Source organism: Vipera berus, assembly GCF_964194415.1.
Source record: "Vipera berus genome assembly, chromosome: 13".
Lineage (NCBI taxonomy): Eukaryota > Metazoa > Chordata > Lepidosauria > Squamata > Viperidae > Vipera > Vipera berus.
In genome coordinates, this window is record NC_138216.1 from 8,495,814 (window position 1) to 8,511,948 (window position 16,135).

A 16,135-nucleotide genomic window follows, 5' to 3' on the forward strand; every position below is an offset into this window, starting at 1 on the left:
GAAACCAAGCCCTTGAATTTGCAGCTCAGCTCCTACCCATACTGTATCTTTGAGATCTTCAACCTGTTATGTCCCAACTATTAGCTGCCAATTCATCATGCAACACTACGGATGGGGAAACGGATCAATCAAGCACCCTCTTTTCTTTAAAATGAGCAGCATCATTTCTAAGGTAGCACTTTTCTGAGTTTGTGGAACAGATGGAGAACTCCTTGGAGGAACTGGAAATGTTATCTAGGGAATTGAGGGATTTACTCAGGAGTCTGAGGGTCACCTTCAAGAATAAACCCTCATTTATCATGGGAAAAAAAGGGACCTGGTGGCTCAGTGGGTTAGGACGCTGAGCTTGTCAGAAGGTCGGCAGTTTGGCGGGTCGAATCCCGAGTGCAGCGTAACAGAGTGAGCGCCTGTTACTCGTCCCAGCTTCTGCCAACCTAGCAGTTTGAAAGCACGTAAAAATGCAAGTAGAAAAATAGGGACCACTCCGGTGGGAAGGTAACAGCGTTCCGTGCGCCTCTGGCGTCTAGTCATGCCGGCCACATGACCACGGACACATCCTCGGACAAGCGCCGGCTCTTCGGCTTTGAAACGGAGATGAGCACTGGGCCCTAGAGTTGGAAACGACTAGCACGCATGTGCGGGGGAACCTTTACCTTTTTTATCATGGAATAAACTGATAAAGGTTGAGCCTGCCCTTTGATGGAAGGGCCAGGGACTGTGTTATTGTAGCTTGCTTTTGTTAGGCTGTCCCTGTGGAGCAAGGCATTCCCTGGAATTCTTGCAATGTCATCTCGTGTTTATTTGCTTTTGAAAACAAGCTTCTTTTTCTCAACGTTTTGCACAGAGAAAAAAAATCCCTGTGTGATTTAAAGCTTTGGCACACCAGTACACGGAGATTGTGAACACTATAATAATACCTCTCTTCCAACCCACGGAAAGGTTCTGGGACGCGGAACGTAAGAAATTATCCAATCTCTGCACCTTACTTCATGGAAACTACCGTAAGTAGAAATCATCTATCTGCCAAGAAGAATGAGGATTCAGAAGTAATACAGAAGCTGGGCAAGGGTCTAGGAGGAGGAGGAGGAGGAGGAGGAGGAAGAGGAACAAAGATTAAGACTGTGGAAAATCCCAGAACTCCTCCAGAAAATTCTAGAGTGTATCAGGGACCGTTCTAGAGTACATCCGAGACTGCCCTGGAACGCAACAGAAAAATAACAATGCAGGACCAGTCCTGGCCTCCCGGAAAACAATTTACTTTTTCCTACAAGGTACAACTAGGAAGGCGGTTTGTAAACCTACTCAAGTCTAGTTCTTTGCAGGCTCGCCATAGCTGAGATCTACTGATTTCCCACCCACCCACCCCGGTAATATCCATACTCCAGAAATTTCCAACAGCGTGGAAGATAATCCCCGAAGGCTGAAAGCTTGAAAGACACAGGTCGGAGGAATCATGCTGTTTTCGATCAACCGGACTCTTATTAATCTTGGTAATGTCGTTTTGCATGGATTCATTTTTATAGTCATGAGAGGTCATAGAAAGAAAGTCTTGCAACAAGATCGTTCGTTTTTGCTTTCTAGTGCTGAAATTGCCTTACAGTCATCTATTTTTTTAGTGGTCTACAGGTTTAGGGCATCAAATTTTAACTTATTTTGTGGTTACTGCTTAGCTTCCCCCCTAGTGATGGAGAAAGGTTTGTTCACACCTTGATATAAATACACTTACAAGTGCCCTAACCGCCTTTCATTTTGGAGCTAATATACCCAAGAGAAACCGAACTGTCCTCCTGTGATACACTTCTCTGAATTACACAATGGGAATGTATCAAAATAATATCTTAGGGGAAAGATCACACAACACACACCCAGAATGCAAATACTGGCGGACACAGCTTTAAAAGATAGGACACTTTATGAAACGTGGCTTGCAAAAAATGATAGCGTTTAAACTGACCACGGCTAGGTAACTTGAATTGCCCTGATGCTGGTTTTCCACTGCTATTTTTTTACTCCCAAATTACTAAGTTTTATCCTCTGAAGTTGAAGGAAAAACTGGAGAAAACAACCTTGGAAAAACGGGGAGACCCAGAGACAACTCCTTCAGAAGAAGAGCACTTGCTAGATCTGTCCAAATTTCATTTGACTCAAAAAGGTAAAGGTAAAGGTTCCCCCGCACATGCGTGCTAGTCGTTTCCGACTCTAGGGGCCAGTGCTCATCTCCATTTCAAAGCCGAAGAGCCAGCGCTTGTCCGAGGACGTCTCCGTGGTCATGTGGCCGGCATGACTAGACGCCAAAGGCGCACGGAACGCTGTTACCTTCCCACCGTAGCGGTCCCTATTTTTCTACTTGCATTTTTACATGCTTTCAAACTGCTAGGTTGGCAGAAGCTGGGACGAGTAACAGGCACTCACTCTGCTACGCGGCACTCGGGATTCGACCCGCCAAACTGCCGACCTTCTGATCGACAAGCTCAGCATCCTAACCCACTGAGCCACCACGTCCCTTTTGACTCAACTGGTCCTACTTTATTCTGACATCTTTACAGCATTTCAACCTTCTATGTATATATTTTTTTTGCTTCCTCTAGTTTGTTCACTAGTTGTCAAAATGGTCATTTAAGGTTCTAATGATGGACAATAATTATCAAAGACTGCAACCGGCAGCTGAAAAATTCCATTACGGGAATAAAAAAGCATTGACAGTTTAAAGGAGGGGGGGTGGGCAATTAATTTTGACCAAGGGACCCCATGAGAAACTTGGAAGTGTTGTGGAGGGCCAAACTAACTAGGACCATCAGATTACTATGGAAGCACATAGCCGCACACGCACACATACACAAAAATTGAAAAAGCCCACGGTCGTCTTCAAAATAAAAGCAATACAGTTTGTATTGCGTGCATGACGTACACTTATTTACATTTGATTTGCAATTTCTGATTAAGTTCCCATCGAAAGGGACTGGATAAAGCCTGGAGTACCCTAAAAGGCCGAGCTCTAGTTTAAAGCATGCTCTGAAACAAAGCATGAGAAAATTTAAAAAAATCCTTCCATGCCTGCCTTCTTATTTGCATCTATCCATTTGTACAGATAAGACTTATCTAAGCCTCTGTGTTTCAATAGCTGATTTAACTGAGCTAAATGCAGTTTAACCTCCCTCTTCCTCTCTTTGCAACAGTAAAATAAACTCCAAACAATCCACCAGGTTCGCACCTGATTTAAGACATCGGCATCTTTAATTTCTTTACTTTTTCTTACGGATTTATTTTTCCGTGTACCTTCGCGATTGTTCATAATGCGATGGGGATATGGCGGCTGTTATTGTTGCCATTCCAGAGAGAGCCGGCTTAGGTGTTTCAAAGCATTTCTCTGCATTTCGGCAAAGAGGTAATGAAATAATTCCACAGAAAATGCGAGCAGTGGGAAGTGTTTGCTTAGCTACAATTATGCACCTCATTAGATGGAGTAAAAGAGATTCTGCCCTCCGAATCCTATTTTGGCGTTTTAAATTCCTCCCTCGCAATTCACAAAAAGCCCAATCTGGGATCAGATTGCTACATGGAGTCCTCGCCGTATGGCCGCAACTGCGCCCCAAATTGATCTTGCCAAGCGGAATAGCTGTTGGGTGAGTTTTGCCCCATTTTACAATCTTGCTTGCCGCAGCCATTAAGTGAATCGCTGCAGTTGCTGAATTAGTAGCACGGTTGTTAAGTAAATCTGGGCTTCCCCATTGACTTTGCTTGTCAGAAGGTCGCAAAAAAGGGGATCGCGTGACCCCGCGACGCTGCGTAACCGTCATAAATGCGAGTCAGTTGTCATGCATCTCAATGTAAATCACGTGACCGTGGGGGATGCTGCAACGGTCGTAAGTGTGAAAAACGGTCATAAGTCCCTTTTTTCAGCGGCTGTTGTAGCTTTGAACGGTCGCTAAACGACCAGGTTGTAAGTTGAGGACTACCTGTATTTGCAGGACCTTAGTAAAATGAAGAGATGATATCAGGATGGCCCCTTCAACTCTCAAGGAGGCAGTTCCTGCATTCAGATGCTGGGCAGAACGACGGGAGAGCTCGCACCCAATCGTTGGTTGCCCACTGCAGTGCAAAGTTCTTGGTGATTTTCACACGGGATCCCTCAAAGGTTTCTTCTTCCTGCCCTGCAAAATTCATGGATCTTTTAAGGTCTTGAAAATGGTGGCTTTCATAAATGCTATCTCTGGCTTGAGTCTCTTGGTTTCTACCTCACCAGCCTCAACCCGCAACGATGCCAACACTCAAAGGGGTGGTTCAAGAAAGTTAATGCTTTCCTTGGCGAGTTCAAGAAACCTCGAAGCCATTATAGAGACAGTTCTGGTTTGCATTTTTGATCGGTAAGTATCTAGAATAATATGGGATGAGGGCAGGGCAGCTCCGTGCTCGACCTAATTTGAAGCTCACCTTGTGCTTAGCGAAGTAGGGATGTGTAGCAAAGACACCTTTGATTAATGAGCTTTACTCTGTGGCATTTCGTAACTTTACTTGAAGTCGCTCTGCAAAACCACCAAGATTCTATTACAGAGCGTTCTTGGAGGAAACATCTACTCTCTCACTTAAGAGGCTTTTAGCCGGAAACCCATTTTCAGCTGATGGGCTGAAGGGAAGAGAATCTAGGGGGCTAAAACATGCAGAAATGCAGTGGGCAGTTCCAAGATCCTTTGATCCTACATAAGTGTTTGATTAATTTATTTTACTGAAGGGTGTTTGGCTTGGCCTGGTCCTAGAGTTGTGAGAATTCTTTGTTTCAGGGGAACTGCCTCACTACCTTCCCACCGTCCTCTTTGCAAATTACTCCTCCTCTTTGCAAATTACTCCTCCTATTATTTTAAGCTGCCCCGATCTGCTAGGATAGCATGGGGCCTTCAGCATATTTCTTTTGAGTTCTTCTTGGGCAAGACAGAAGATGCTATTTCTGCAAGTTCCCTTCCAGTAATTCATGGAGGGGGAAAGAATAAATAAATAAACGCTTCTCTTTTTATTAATGGGATCCTTAGTGCTCTCTGAACTGGGTGGTTCTCTTGCAGACATTTAATTACCAAACTAGATAACACTGATGGTGTTACTTGGTTGGGTAATAAAACGTCTGCAAGAAAAACACCAAGCTCAGAGAGCACCAAGAATCCCACAGTCCTTCCTCCTCCTCCTCCTCCTCCTCCTCCTCCTCCTCCTCCTCCTCCTCCTCCTCCTTCTTCTTCTTCTTCTTCTTCTTCCTTCTTCCTCCTCCTCCTCCTCCTCCTATTCTCACCACTCCACAAACTCCATTCCCTTCTAGAAAAGAAAAAGTTATCCATTTGGTTAATGAAATGTCTGCAAGAAAACCAGCTCAGAGAGCAGAAGGATTTCACAGTTCAGTCCTGAGCTACAAATATTCTCTTCTATTAGTTCTTTTCTATTTTCCATGCAACGATTGTGGATGAGATATTAATAACTAATGCTTCTGAAATGATGATAGGATCCACCCAGTTTTTTAACTGTCATTTTACAGTACATAACAGAAAGTACATCTTTCCAAGGAGACGATGCTAATATGAAGTAATAAATTTCCAGAAGTAACCAATATGTTTTTCAGAAAATGGATTTAAAATAAGCTGTGTTTCATCAAGACCCTAATCTGTAATTAAAACTGCTGAAATAAATCATAATTTAGAGCATGCACGCTGCAAACAGATCCTTGTGCTTAGTTTATTCATTGTGAAATAGTTGGCTACGGTGGTAACCTAGAACATCCAGGAAATATGAGTTTGTTTATTTGCTTAGCATTTCTATTTACTTAGTTTGCATTTGATTGTTGAGCTATCATCCCGTGTCACGATAAGACAAATGTCTTGAACTCACCATCCTTCGCTAAGAAATGTTCACAAGATGGTTTCAATATGTACAGAGTCTTTGTTCCTGTGGATTTTTCATTTTTCTCTCTTGGCCCAAAATGGGATAGATTCAAGTTGACTGAAGATGTGAAATCTAATTTGCTCAAATCAGTGCTGGATATGGGGCCCATTGAAAAGAAACTGGTCCTGCTTCCTTCACGACACTTCAAAACATGAGGAGAAACCACTGTTGTGTGTTCCTTTCTGAACAATCCAGATGGCCTGTGCCACGAGTGGCAGGTGTGTCCTATCTAAACCAGGGGTAGGCAACCTTGGCTCTTTTGTGACTCATGGACTTCAACTTCAAAAGAGGCTTGGTGGAGCAGTGGTGGGCTAATGCCTCCTTAAGTAACACCAGCTGCCTGCAATTAGTGCAGGTTTGAGTCCCACCAGGCTCAAGGTTGACTCAGCCTTCCATCCTTCCGAGGTAGGTAAAATGAGGACTCCAGATTGTTGGGGGCAATTAAGCTGACTTTGTAAAAATGCCGCTTGGGGGTGTGTGTGAAAGCCCCTAATGAGCAGGCATATACATAGAATGAAGGCTATTGCTAAGCACATTGACTTGTGCTTCTTAGATTGTAAGCCGCCCTGAGTCTTCGGAGAAGGGCGGGATATAAATGGGATAAAAAAAAACAAACTCCCAGAATTCCTGAGCCAGCCACGCTGAGGGGAAAGAGAGAGGTTTCCAAACTGAGCCATGCTGGCTCAGGAATTCTGGGAGTTGAAGTCCACGAGTCATAAAAGAGCCATGGTTGCCTACCCCTGTTCTAAACGATCCCGTCAAGAAAGCTTGGCATGTCAAATGCAGGTAGTCCTCAACTTACGACCACAACTGAGCCCAAAATTTCTGTTGCTAAGCGAGACAGTTGTTAAGTGAGATTTGCCCCTTTTTGTGACTTTTCTTGCCACACTCGGTAAGCGAATCACTGCAGTTGTTAAGTTAGCAACACGGTTGTTAAGTGAATCTGGCTTTCCCCATTGACTTGGCTTGTCAGAAGGTCGCAAAAGGGGAATCGCGTGATCGCGGGACACTGCGAACCGTCATAAATGTGAGTCAGTTGCCGAGCATTGGAATTTGATCATAGGGATGCGACAACGGTCATTAAGTCACTTTTTCAAGTGCTGTTGTAACTAAACGAACTGTTGTAAGTCGAGGACATTTTTTTTGCCTAGGAAGCAAAACTGAAGCAAACTCAAAACCACCACCACCCCAAAAAAAATCTGGCTTATAAGTAATTTTTGGATGGTCTGTTGCAACTTTTGAACATTCTCTAAGTGACTGTTCGTAAAATTGAGGACTTGTCTCTATAACACTGTGATTTACAATTAAGACACCAAGGAGACCTGATTAACTTTAGCCAAGATGCTGCACCACTGGTCCAACTAATTGTCTCATTAAAAAAATCTATAGAGCATGAGAAACTGCATTGACTGTTAGGAATCCAAACACACTTGGCCAATAAAGAATATTCCTATTGTTCTGGAGACAACATTGCAACGGCTGTTGATATAGGTGTCAGCAGAACCTAAATCTTCTGCATTTGGGCAAAATTAGGGTTTAATTTGTTTTCAATATCTGTATTTGTGCATTCTGTTATTTACGTCACTGTTCACCGCCCTGAGTCCTTAGGGAGAAGGGCGGTATACAAATCAAATAAATAAATAAATAAATTTCCTTTAAGCAAAGCTTAGCCACCAAAATTGGGGTCAACTGGAAACCTTGATAGGGACTATGGACAGTCAGACATAAACACCTCTCTTAACCTTGACATGAAGGCAGCAGCTATGTAGATACCCAAGCATTCACAATCATGAAGAATCAATCATGAAGACTGTTAGGATTGGATACACAAGGGATTCATCTCCGGTTCATAAGCTCTCAATGTACAGACAAACAACAAAGCGACAAGTCATAGATCATAAATCGATGAGGTACGATCATAAATCATGAGATACAAACAAGAAGGGATAAATCCTAAGATTCCAACAGGAGAAAGTAGTAGGAAAGATGAGAAAGATGACCACATGAGATGAGAAGGATACCGTGACTGTGTATCCTTGGTAGAAAAAATCCGTAACTTAAAATATGAGCCCAGATCAGGTAGATTCTTGGTCCTGTACACATCATAATCCAGCGTTATTTCTTTTGCAGGAAGGGGCTACAGGCTGCTACTGAAGTCCCACCTTTGTTCATTCTTAAACTCTGTAACATTTGGCTAGGCATGGATCATTGCATTTAAAGCAGACCCTCCCCACCGCAACTCTTTTTTTTTTTTTAATGGAATTCTCGGGAAGGTGAAATTTACAACCGTTTGAAATCATCGTGGAAGGGAGACTTTTCGACTTTCCTTAGATGTTTCTCCAGATCTGCACTGGAAAGTCAGTCAACTTTTCAGGTCTAGTAATTGATCTAAGACTCAGCCGGTAAATTAACACCATTAGACAATTTTCACTTTCAGAGAAGTACCTCTGCAGGTTTTTTCTGGAGGCAACATTGCATCAGCTGTGGAAATAGGTATCAGTAGAACCTCAATTTTCTTTAAGCAAAGCTCAGCCACCTAAGAGATACCCAGTGTGCCTCAAAATGCTTTAGCAGAGTAAGGAGAAATTGGGGTCAACCAGAAACCTTGATGGCGACTATGGAACCGTCAGACATAAACACAGAGATATACCTCTCTTCACCTTGACATGAAGGCACAAGCAGCAGCTACGTAGGTCCCCAAGTATTCACAGTCATGAAGAAGTTTTAAGATTAGGAACACAACACAGTTCACCGAGTCCTTTTTACATTCAACAGAATAGAAACTTCTTTATATTTCTATATCATCATGGCTTGCTTTCTTGTCATCCCAAAAGTATACTTTGCAGATTAAACAATAGTCATGGGCTGGGGTAAACTAATAGTAGAGGGTTTTTTATTATTATTATTTGAGAAAGGATACTTCTGAATCAGTGTAGACTCCTGGAGATGGCCTGGACAAGTCCCTGCAGTTTTCTTGGCAAAAGTTGTTGGGAAGTGGTTTGCCATTGTCTCCTTCCTAGGGCTGGGAGAAAGTGACTGGCCCCAACTGCCTTTGGGCCCAAGGAGGGAACTAGAATTCTAAATTCCCCAGTTTCAGGCCCAATGTCTCACTAAACCGGCTCTCAAACTAATGGTAGACAACATGTAATATTGCTAATTTCAGTTAAACTCTCTCGACTCTGCTGAGAATGATTGTTAAATGTGTTTTCTAGAGATGGGCACTTGTAATTTAGCCCAAGTTTTAATTTTAAATGGAATTTAAAAGCAACCTAGAAATTGGATTTCTCAGGAATTCTCTAATGGTTTTGGGAGGAAGAGGAGGAGGAAGAGGAGGAGGAGGTGGAGAAGAAGTAAGAATGAAGTCTCCTCTGAGTTGAACTCAACTCCTTGGGATTTCATGCATTTATTTATTTAACAAATGCTGAGGTTTTCTGACTTTCTTGACAATTCTGGGTGGCTTATAAATAAAGAGACAATACATAGAAAAAAGGAATACAACACAATGTAAATTTCCAAGCAACAAAAACCAAAGTATTTTGCCACTGCCTTCTTCTGGAATGTATTTGAAGTTCCCTGTTTAGCTTAGATATATTTTTGCGAAACTTCCCTTGAACTCACAATACCCTTTTTGTTACAAAAAGTCAGTGCTGGACTACATGGGTCTATACTGGGGTTGTTCTGAAGGAAAGAAACCTAACCCTTTTTCATACTGATCTCCCGCATCTTCTCCTCTCCAAATACGCTCTCTGTCTCTGGATTTCCCTCATCTGTGATCCCGGAGCTTCCTTTTTCTGAAAAGAGACACATTTCAGCCCTAAGATTCATGTTTAAAAAAATACTTTTATTGAAACACGGAGGATCTCTTCCCCATATCCACCAAAGTTGTGGAAACTGCACTGGACGTTTCCACCTGACTCAGTCCACGCTTTCAGAAGACATTCCTGCGGGAGATGCACGCGGGAGGGAAGGAAAGACTGTGCACCTTGCGATGCAAATGACAAGCTGCAACACAAAAACAGCTATGGCGTGGTGCAGAAATTGGGCTTTTCAAGAGATTTTGGTGCCACTCATCAGCCATCCACCCAGCCCCCCCCGACACATTACATGCTCCCTTTTTCCTACTTAGCCTTGAGAAACGTAGGAGAACCTCTGTGCAAGCTACCTCACTTCATTGGTTTGCTTATCTGCACAGAAAGGACATCTCTGTGACTCTCTTTAATTTTATCACACGATGAAGCAAATGACAATATCTTCCGCACTTGCAGCTAGCTCAGGCATCACACGCAGACAGCAGAGACCCTACGCGTGAGAAAACACCGGGTTCTGTTTTTTTAAAATCTTAAATATTATTAAGACTTGCAAATTGAGCATCTCTCTACTTTTTAATCTACATTCCGTTGCGATTTTTAACTCCTTTTGCCCATACCCTCCACCAGGATCGGGTTGCGTATTTCAGACTAGCCCATAAAGACATCAAACCAATCAGTGCAAATAAAATGAAGAGCTGGGAACTTTGTTCTGTCGAGAGCACCACTCGCTCATCTAGATACCCACGACTCAACTGGCACCAGAGCCTATGCTACCATGTGGCTCTGCTCTGCTTTTGACTAGCGATTTCTGTAAGCATAGCTTACAGCCATGGCTTCTAACGGTAGATAAGCAAACCCCCGGGCTTAGTGCAAGGTGTGAACGTCTCCGCCTCCCTTCCTATCTCCCATACAAACACAGCAGCTGAAATCCCACCAGGATGTTATCTTTTATGGAGCAGCTAAAAAAGGGGCAAAGTGCCATACTGAACAGCCTAGGCAGCTAAGCGCTGTTGTTATTTGCGCGTTGAGGCCAACTGTAAGAACAAGAGCACGTTTGCATCCAGCTCCGTGCTCAGTTGCTGTATCCAGACAGCAACAGGAGAGTGTGCCGAATCCAGGAGACACAACATAATCCGAAGCACGTTACGGGGAGAGAGTTTTGGCACACCAAAATGAGTTTGAAGAACTCCTGTTGCAGAAAAGGGTCATCCCGAAGCTTTCCCAATGAAACCTCGAAGAAAACACGATGGTTCTTTGGCTTAGGGCTTGGCCCGCTACCCAGACGCTCAGTTCGTCTCCAGCCAAAATCCTTACCCGGTTGGGCCAGAGTAACATTCGGAGGCAGAAGGGGGAAGAAGGCATCCAAAAGGGGGCTGAGCAAGAAGAGGAACAGGAGAAGGCAGAGAAGAGTTGAGGTTGTTCCAATTTGCGGAAAACGATAGGGATCTGAGAGCAAAGGTCTAGATCCCACACCTGACGAGACAGGAAAGATCAAGAACTTTCTCTCAGCTGAATTCTCTTCGGTTATACCTGGATGGCTGTGGGACAAGGCAAGACAAGGCAGGGCATCCCAAATCAATGCCGGCTGCTCCAAGTTTTGTCAAAACAAACCAGGATGGGGAAAGAGGGAGGGGAGGGGGAGGAATAACCAACTGATTTCCGACAGATTAAGAAGACCTCAACTCTAGCCAGAGTGGGTGGGATTTGTGGTCCCAGGTCCCCCACCATCCTTCTTGCTTTCTCACTCACCTGTTCGCGCTTGAGTCTGCTTTTTCTCCAGACCTTCTGCTTCTCTCCCCTTCAGATGCCTTCACCTCAAAAACGTAGACTTTCCTGCAAAAGGCATGGGCAACACACTCCAGCCAAGCCCAGGATACCTTCAGCTAGCCCAGATCCTCACTCAGGGGGTTGACCGCTTCCCTCCAACATCCTATCCTGACCACGCTTCTCTCTCTTCTCTCTCAAATCTTACCATTTCTTTCAGCTGCCACCCATGTTTTCCTCACCCATCACCTTAATCCATTTCTTCTCTCACTCTCTGCTTGTCTGCCCCCCCATCTTGTTTCTATAGAAACCAGATTAGCAGAAAACGGGGGGGGGGGGAGAAATCAAACCGACCCATGTGACTCAAATTCCTACACTAAAGAATCTTCCTCCCTCCCTCTCTCTCTTTCTCACTCTCTCCCTTTGTTTTACATAACAAGTCATTGTACGGGGCTTTCAAAAAAAAAGAAAAGAAAGAAGAAGACAGGGGGGAAGAAGAAGGGGAAGAGAGAGAGAGAGAAGAGAGAGAGAGAGAAGAGAAAGAGAGAGAGAGAGAGAGAGAGAGAGAGAGAGAGAGAGAGAGAGAGAGAGAGAGAGAGAGAGAGAGAGAGAGAGAAGAGAGAGAGAGAGAGAGAGAAAGAGAGAGAGAGAGAGAGAGAGAGAGAGAGAGAGAGAGAGAGAGAGAGAGAAGAGAGAGAAAGAGAGAAGAGAGAGAGAGAGAGAGAGAGAGAGAGAGAAGAAGAGAGAGAGAGAGAGAGAGAGAGAGAGAGAGAGAGAGAGAGAGAGAGAGAGAGAGAGAGAGAGAGAGAGAGAAAGAGAATGCAATAAGGCTTGGTGGAGTCAATAGCAACCCATATTTCTCAGGTCAGCTGCCCATCCTTGAAGGATGAAGCCTGCAAGCTTTTTTTTTTTCCCCTTCCACTTCTCAAAAGTTTGGGTGCAATCCAACAGAAACAGGATTTTGCAATCGAAACTCAAACCTTCTCCCTCATCCAATCCAGTGAGGGCGGGGTGGGTTGGGGAGAATGAAATTCATCCCAGTCACTCCATGGTTTTTGCTCCCCAAGGTTTGGGAACGGCAGGAGATAATAGGGTTTATTGCAAAGCTAGGAGGAAGACGAGGAAGTCTAGCCAGAGACAGTCGGTGTGCCTTATATGGGCTCCGTGGACCACTTATTCTTCAAATTTGTCGGCCCTTTTGTGCTATCCTTCTTTGGACTCGCAGCTGCTGGAGACTCACAGGACCTGGTTCTATTTCTGAACGTTTCCATGGTGAATCCAGACAGATCTAAAGTCTAGCTATTTGTCACTGGTTTGTGGACATGAATGGTGCTGGAGAAATTAAACCCTTCCATCGGACGACTTTCCTTAGGGTTACATAAGGCAACAAACTGCAGAGGTGGCAACTTGCATTTGGACATCAAACGTCAAAGAAAGAGCGTCCGCTTGAGAATTGGCCTTACACTGAATTAGACCGTAATTCTGACTTCCAGAATGGGCTACATTCAAATGTCTATATTTTGACGCCCATGAACATCAGGAAAGGAGAATATTTGAGGCTCAGGGTTGAAATGAGGGGACCTTGGTGCTCTCGGAGCTTGCTTGTTTTCTTGCAGACGTTTCATTACCAAACTAGGTAACATCATCAGTGCTAGTAGGGAGTGCGGTTTGCTGTCACTTTTTATTAACATCAGGTAAAGGTAAAGGTTCCCCTGTACATGCATGCTAGTCGTTTCCGACTCTAGTGGCCGGTGCTCATCTCCGTTTCAAAGCTGAAGAGCCAGCGCTTGTCCGAGGACGTCTCCGTGGTCATGTGGCCGGCATGACTAGACGCCAAAGGCGCACGGAACGCTGTTACCTTCCCACCGCAGTGGTCCCTATTTTTCTACTTGCATTTTGACGTGCTTTTGAACTGCTAGGTTGGCAGAAGCTGGGACGAGTAACAGGCGCTCACTCTGTTACGCGGCGCTCGGGATTCGACCCGCCAAACTGCCGACCTTCTGATCGCCAAGCTCAGCGTCCTAACCCACTGAGCCACTGCATCCCTATTAACATCAGACCAACAATCAAATAAACAATATCCCAATCAAGAAACCAATAGTACACAGCCCAACCAGAGAATCTCTTAAGACCACCCTCACCAGGGCAAATCACTAGACTATAATATTGACGGCAATAACTTACTAACTTACTAACCCTGATGACGCTAGCTAGTTTGGGTAATGCAACGTCTGCGAGAAAACAAGCAAGCTCAGGGAGCACCAGACCCCTCTTTCTCCCATCTTTTTTTTTCTTGTTCCTCTTATCGAGCAACAAAGAATGTAGGAGATGCAACAGATCTAAAATAGAAGTCCTGGACTTCAAGAGAAACGCCGGGGGGGGGGGGGGGCTGGCTTTGATGGCACGGACACGAGCATCCTCTGGACAATTATGACCCTCCCCAAGGATGATCCAGGCTAGTTCGTTAAGCAAACCAAGATAATGTGCAATAACCATGGGCATTTTATGCCATCAACTTGTAGATCACTTGGCTTTCACCCACTACTGTAAAACAGCATTGTGGAATGTCTTGCGGTCTTGCATATTTCAAAAATGCCGTGGGCCCAAATCTAAGCTGCCTTTGTGCTCGGCCCCTGGCACAGAGCGGTTTGCTGCTCTCGTTTTCTCTTCGTTGCTGAGCTTAGCTTGCAGGGCCACCAATTTAACAGTAAGTTAACTGGAAGGTCCTGAAGAAACATCTTGCTTGCCATTTTCAAAGCTTCGTTCAGTAATATTCTGCAGATGCCAAAAAAGCCAACACAGTGCTAGGCTGCATTAACGGAAGGATAGAATCAAGATCAGGTGAAGTGTTAACATACCACTTTACAAGGCCTTGGTAAGGCCACCCTTGGAATCCTGCATCCAGTTTTGGTCACCACGATGTAAAAAAGAGGTTGAGACTCTGGAAAGAGGGCAGAGAAGAGCAACAAAGATGATCAGGGGACTGGAGGCTAAAACATACAAGGAACGGTTGCTGGAATTGGGTATGTCCGGTTTAATGAAGAGAAGGACGAGGGAGGACATGATAGCAGCCTTCCAGTATCTCAGGGGCTGCCCCAAAGAAGAGGGAGTCAAGCTATTCTCCAAAGCCCCTGAAGGCAGGACAAGAATCAATCTAGAACTACAGAGATCAAGATAGATCCCATTCTCTTCTTTGGAGGAGCCATGAAGACCTTCACCCAGACAGTTGATGAGGGAGAATGAGATCCCACGCTTCATCATATCTTTTATGTGTATCTTTTATTAGTGTGTTTGTAATTTCTTGGCTGTTGTGAGCCACTCAGGTCACTGGGAATTGAGTGGTATAGAAGCTTTCTTTTTTTTCTTTTTTCTTTCTTTCTTTCCGCCCTCCCTCCCTCCCTCCCTCCCCTTCCTTCCTTCCTTCCCTCCCTCCCTTCCCTCCCTTCCTTCCTTCCTTCCCTTTCCATTCCTTCCTTCTCTCTCCTCCCTCCCTCCCTTTTTCTCTCTCTCTTTCTTTCTTTCTTTCTTTCTTTCTTTCTTTTTCTTTCTTTCTTTCTTTCTTTCTTTCTTTCTTTCTTTCTTTCTTTCTTTCTTTCTTTCTCTCTTCATTTCTTTCTTTCTCTTTCTTTTGTTTCTCTTTCTTTCTTTCTTTTTTTCTTTCCTCCCCTCCTTTCCCCCCCCTCTCTCTGGGGAAAAAAGGTCATAAAATGGGACAACACTAATTTAACAGCTATATTGCTTAGCAACAGAAATTTTGGGCTCCACGATGGCCGTAAATTGAGCACCACCTATACAGATTGTCTGCTTCGTCCAGTTTCATAACCAACCGATTGATTTTCGTCTGAAGGGACCCGAAGCCTGTGGTCGAAGGCCTCAATCCCAAATGCCGCGACTCGACCCCAGGCAAGCGGTGCTCCTGCTTCAGAACGCTCGCAGGAAAGCTGGAAGCCTCCGAGGCACTGGCAGCTGCAAGGAAGCCTAAACGATTTAACTTCATTCCCCCTTCTCTTCGGAATGTACAATGTACGCAACTTCCATTGTGTACGCTAGAGTTCATACAAATGTGAGCCAGGAGCGACGGGGCTGCGGAGAATACCCTGCATTTTAGAAAAAAGGAATAATTGCAGTTCAGGCTTATGGCCTTTTTAGGCATTCTCTTGGAGAAGGCGGGCCCCGTCTCCCTTCCCTGTCCCAGCAGGATAGGTTAGGCGCTGCCGTCTCCTCCTCTACCGCAGCCACACAGTGAAGGCAGAAAACTGCGTTTTCACACATTGTCTGATAAAGTGTGTCAGAATCAGAATAGAGCGGGAAGGGACCTTGGAGGTCTTCTAGTCCAGTCCCCTGCTCAAGCAGGAGACCCTATATCATTCTGGACAAATGGCTCTCCAGTCTCTTCTTAAAAGCCTCCAGTGATGGAGCACCCACGACTTCTGGTGGCAAGCCATTCCACTGGTTAATTGTCCTCCCTGTTAGGAGGTAAAGGTAAAGGTAAAGGTTCCCCCGCACATGCGTGCTAGTCGTTTCTGACTCTAGGGGCCGGTGCTCATCGCCGCTTCAAAGCCGAAGAACCAGCGCTTGTCCTCCTCCCTCCCTCCCTCCCTCCCCCAACCTACCTACATTCCTTCCTTCCTCCTCTTTCTTTC

General features: G+C 44.7%; 1 protein-coding gene across 1 annotated transcript in view; it reads right to left on the reverse strand.

Moving 5' to 3' along the window:
* LOC308674056 (ankyrin repeat and fibronectin type-III domain-containing protein 1-like) overlaps nt 1–16,135 on the reverse strand; it is a gene marked incomplete at its 5' end in the record, with an annotated part of 278,899 nt that overhangs the window by 77,716 nt on the left and 185,048 nt on the right. The gene's annotated exons all lie outside the window — the stretch shown is intronic.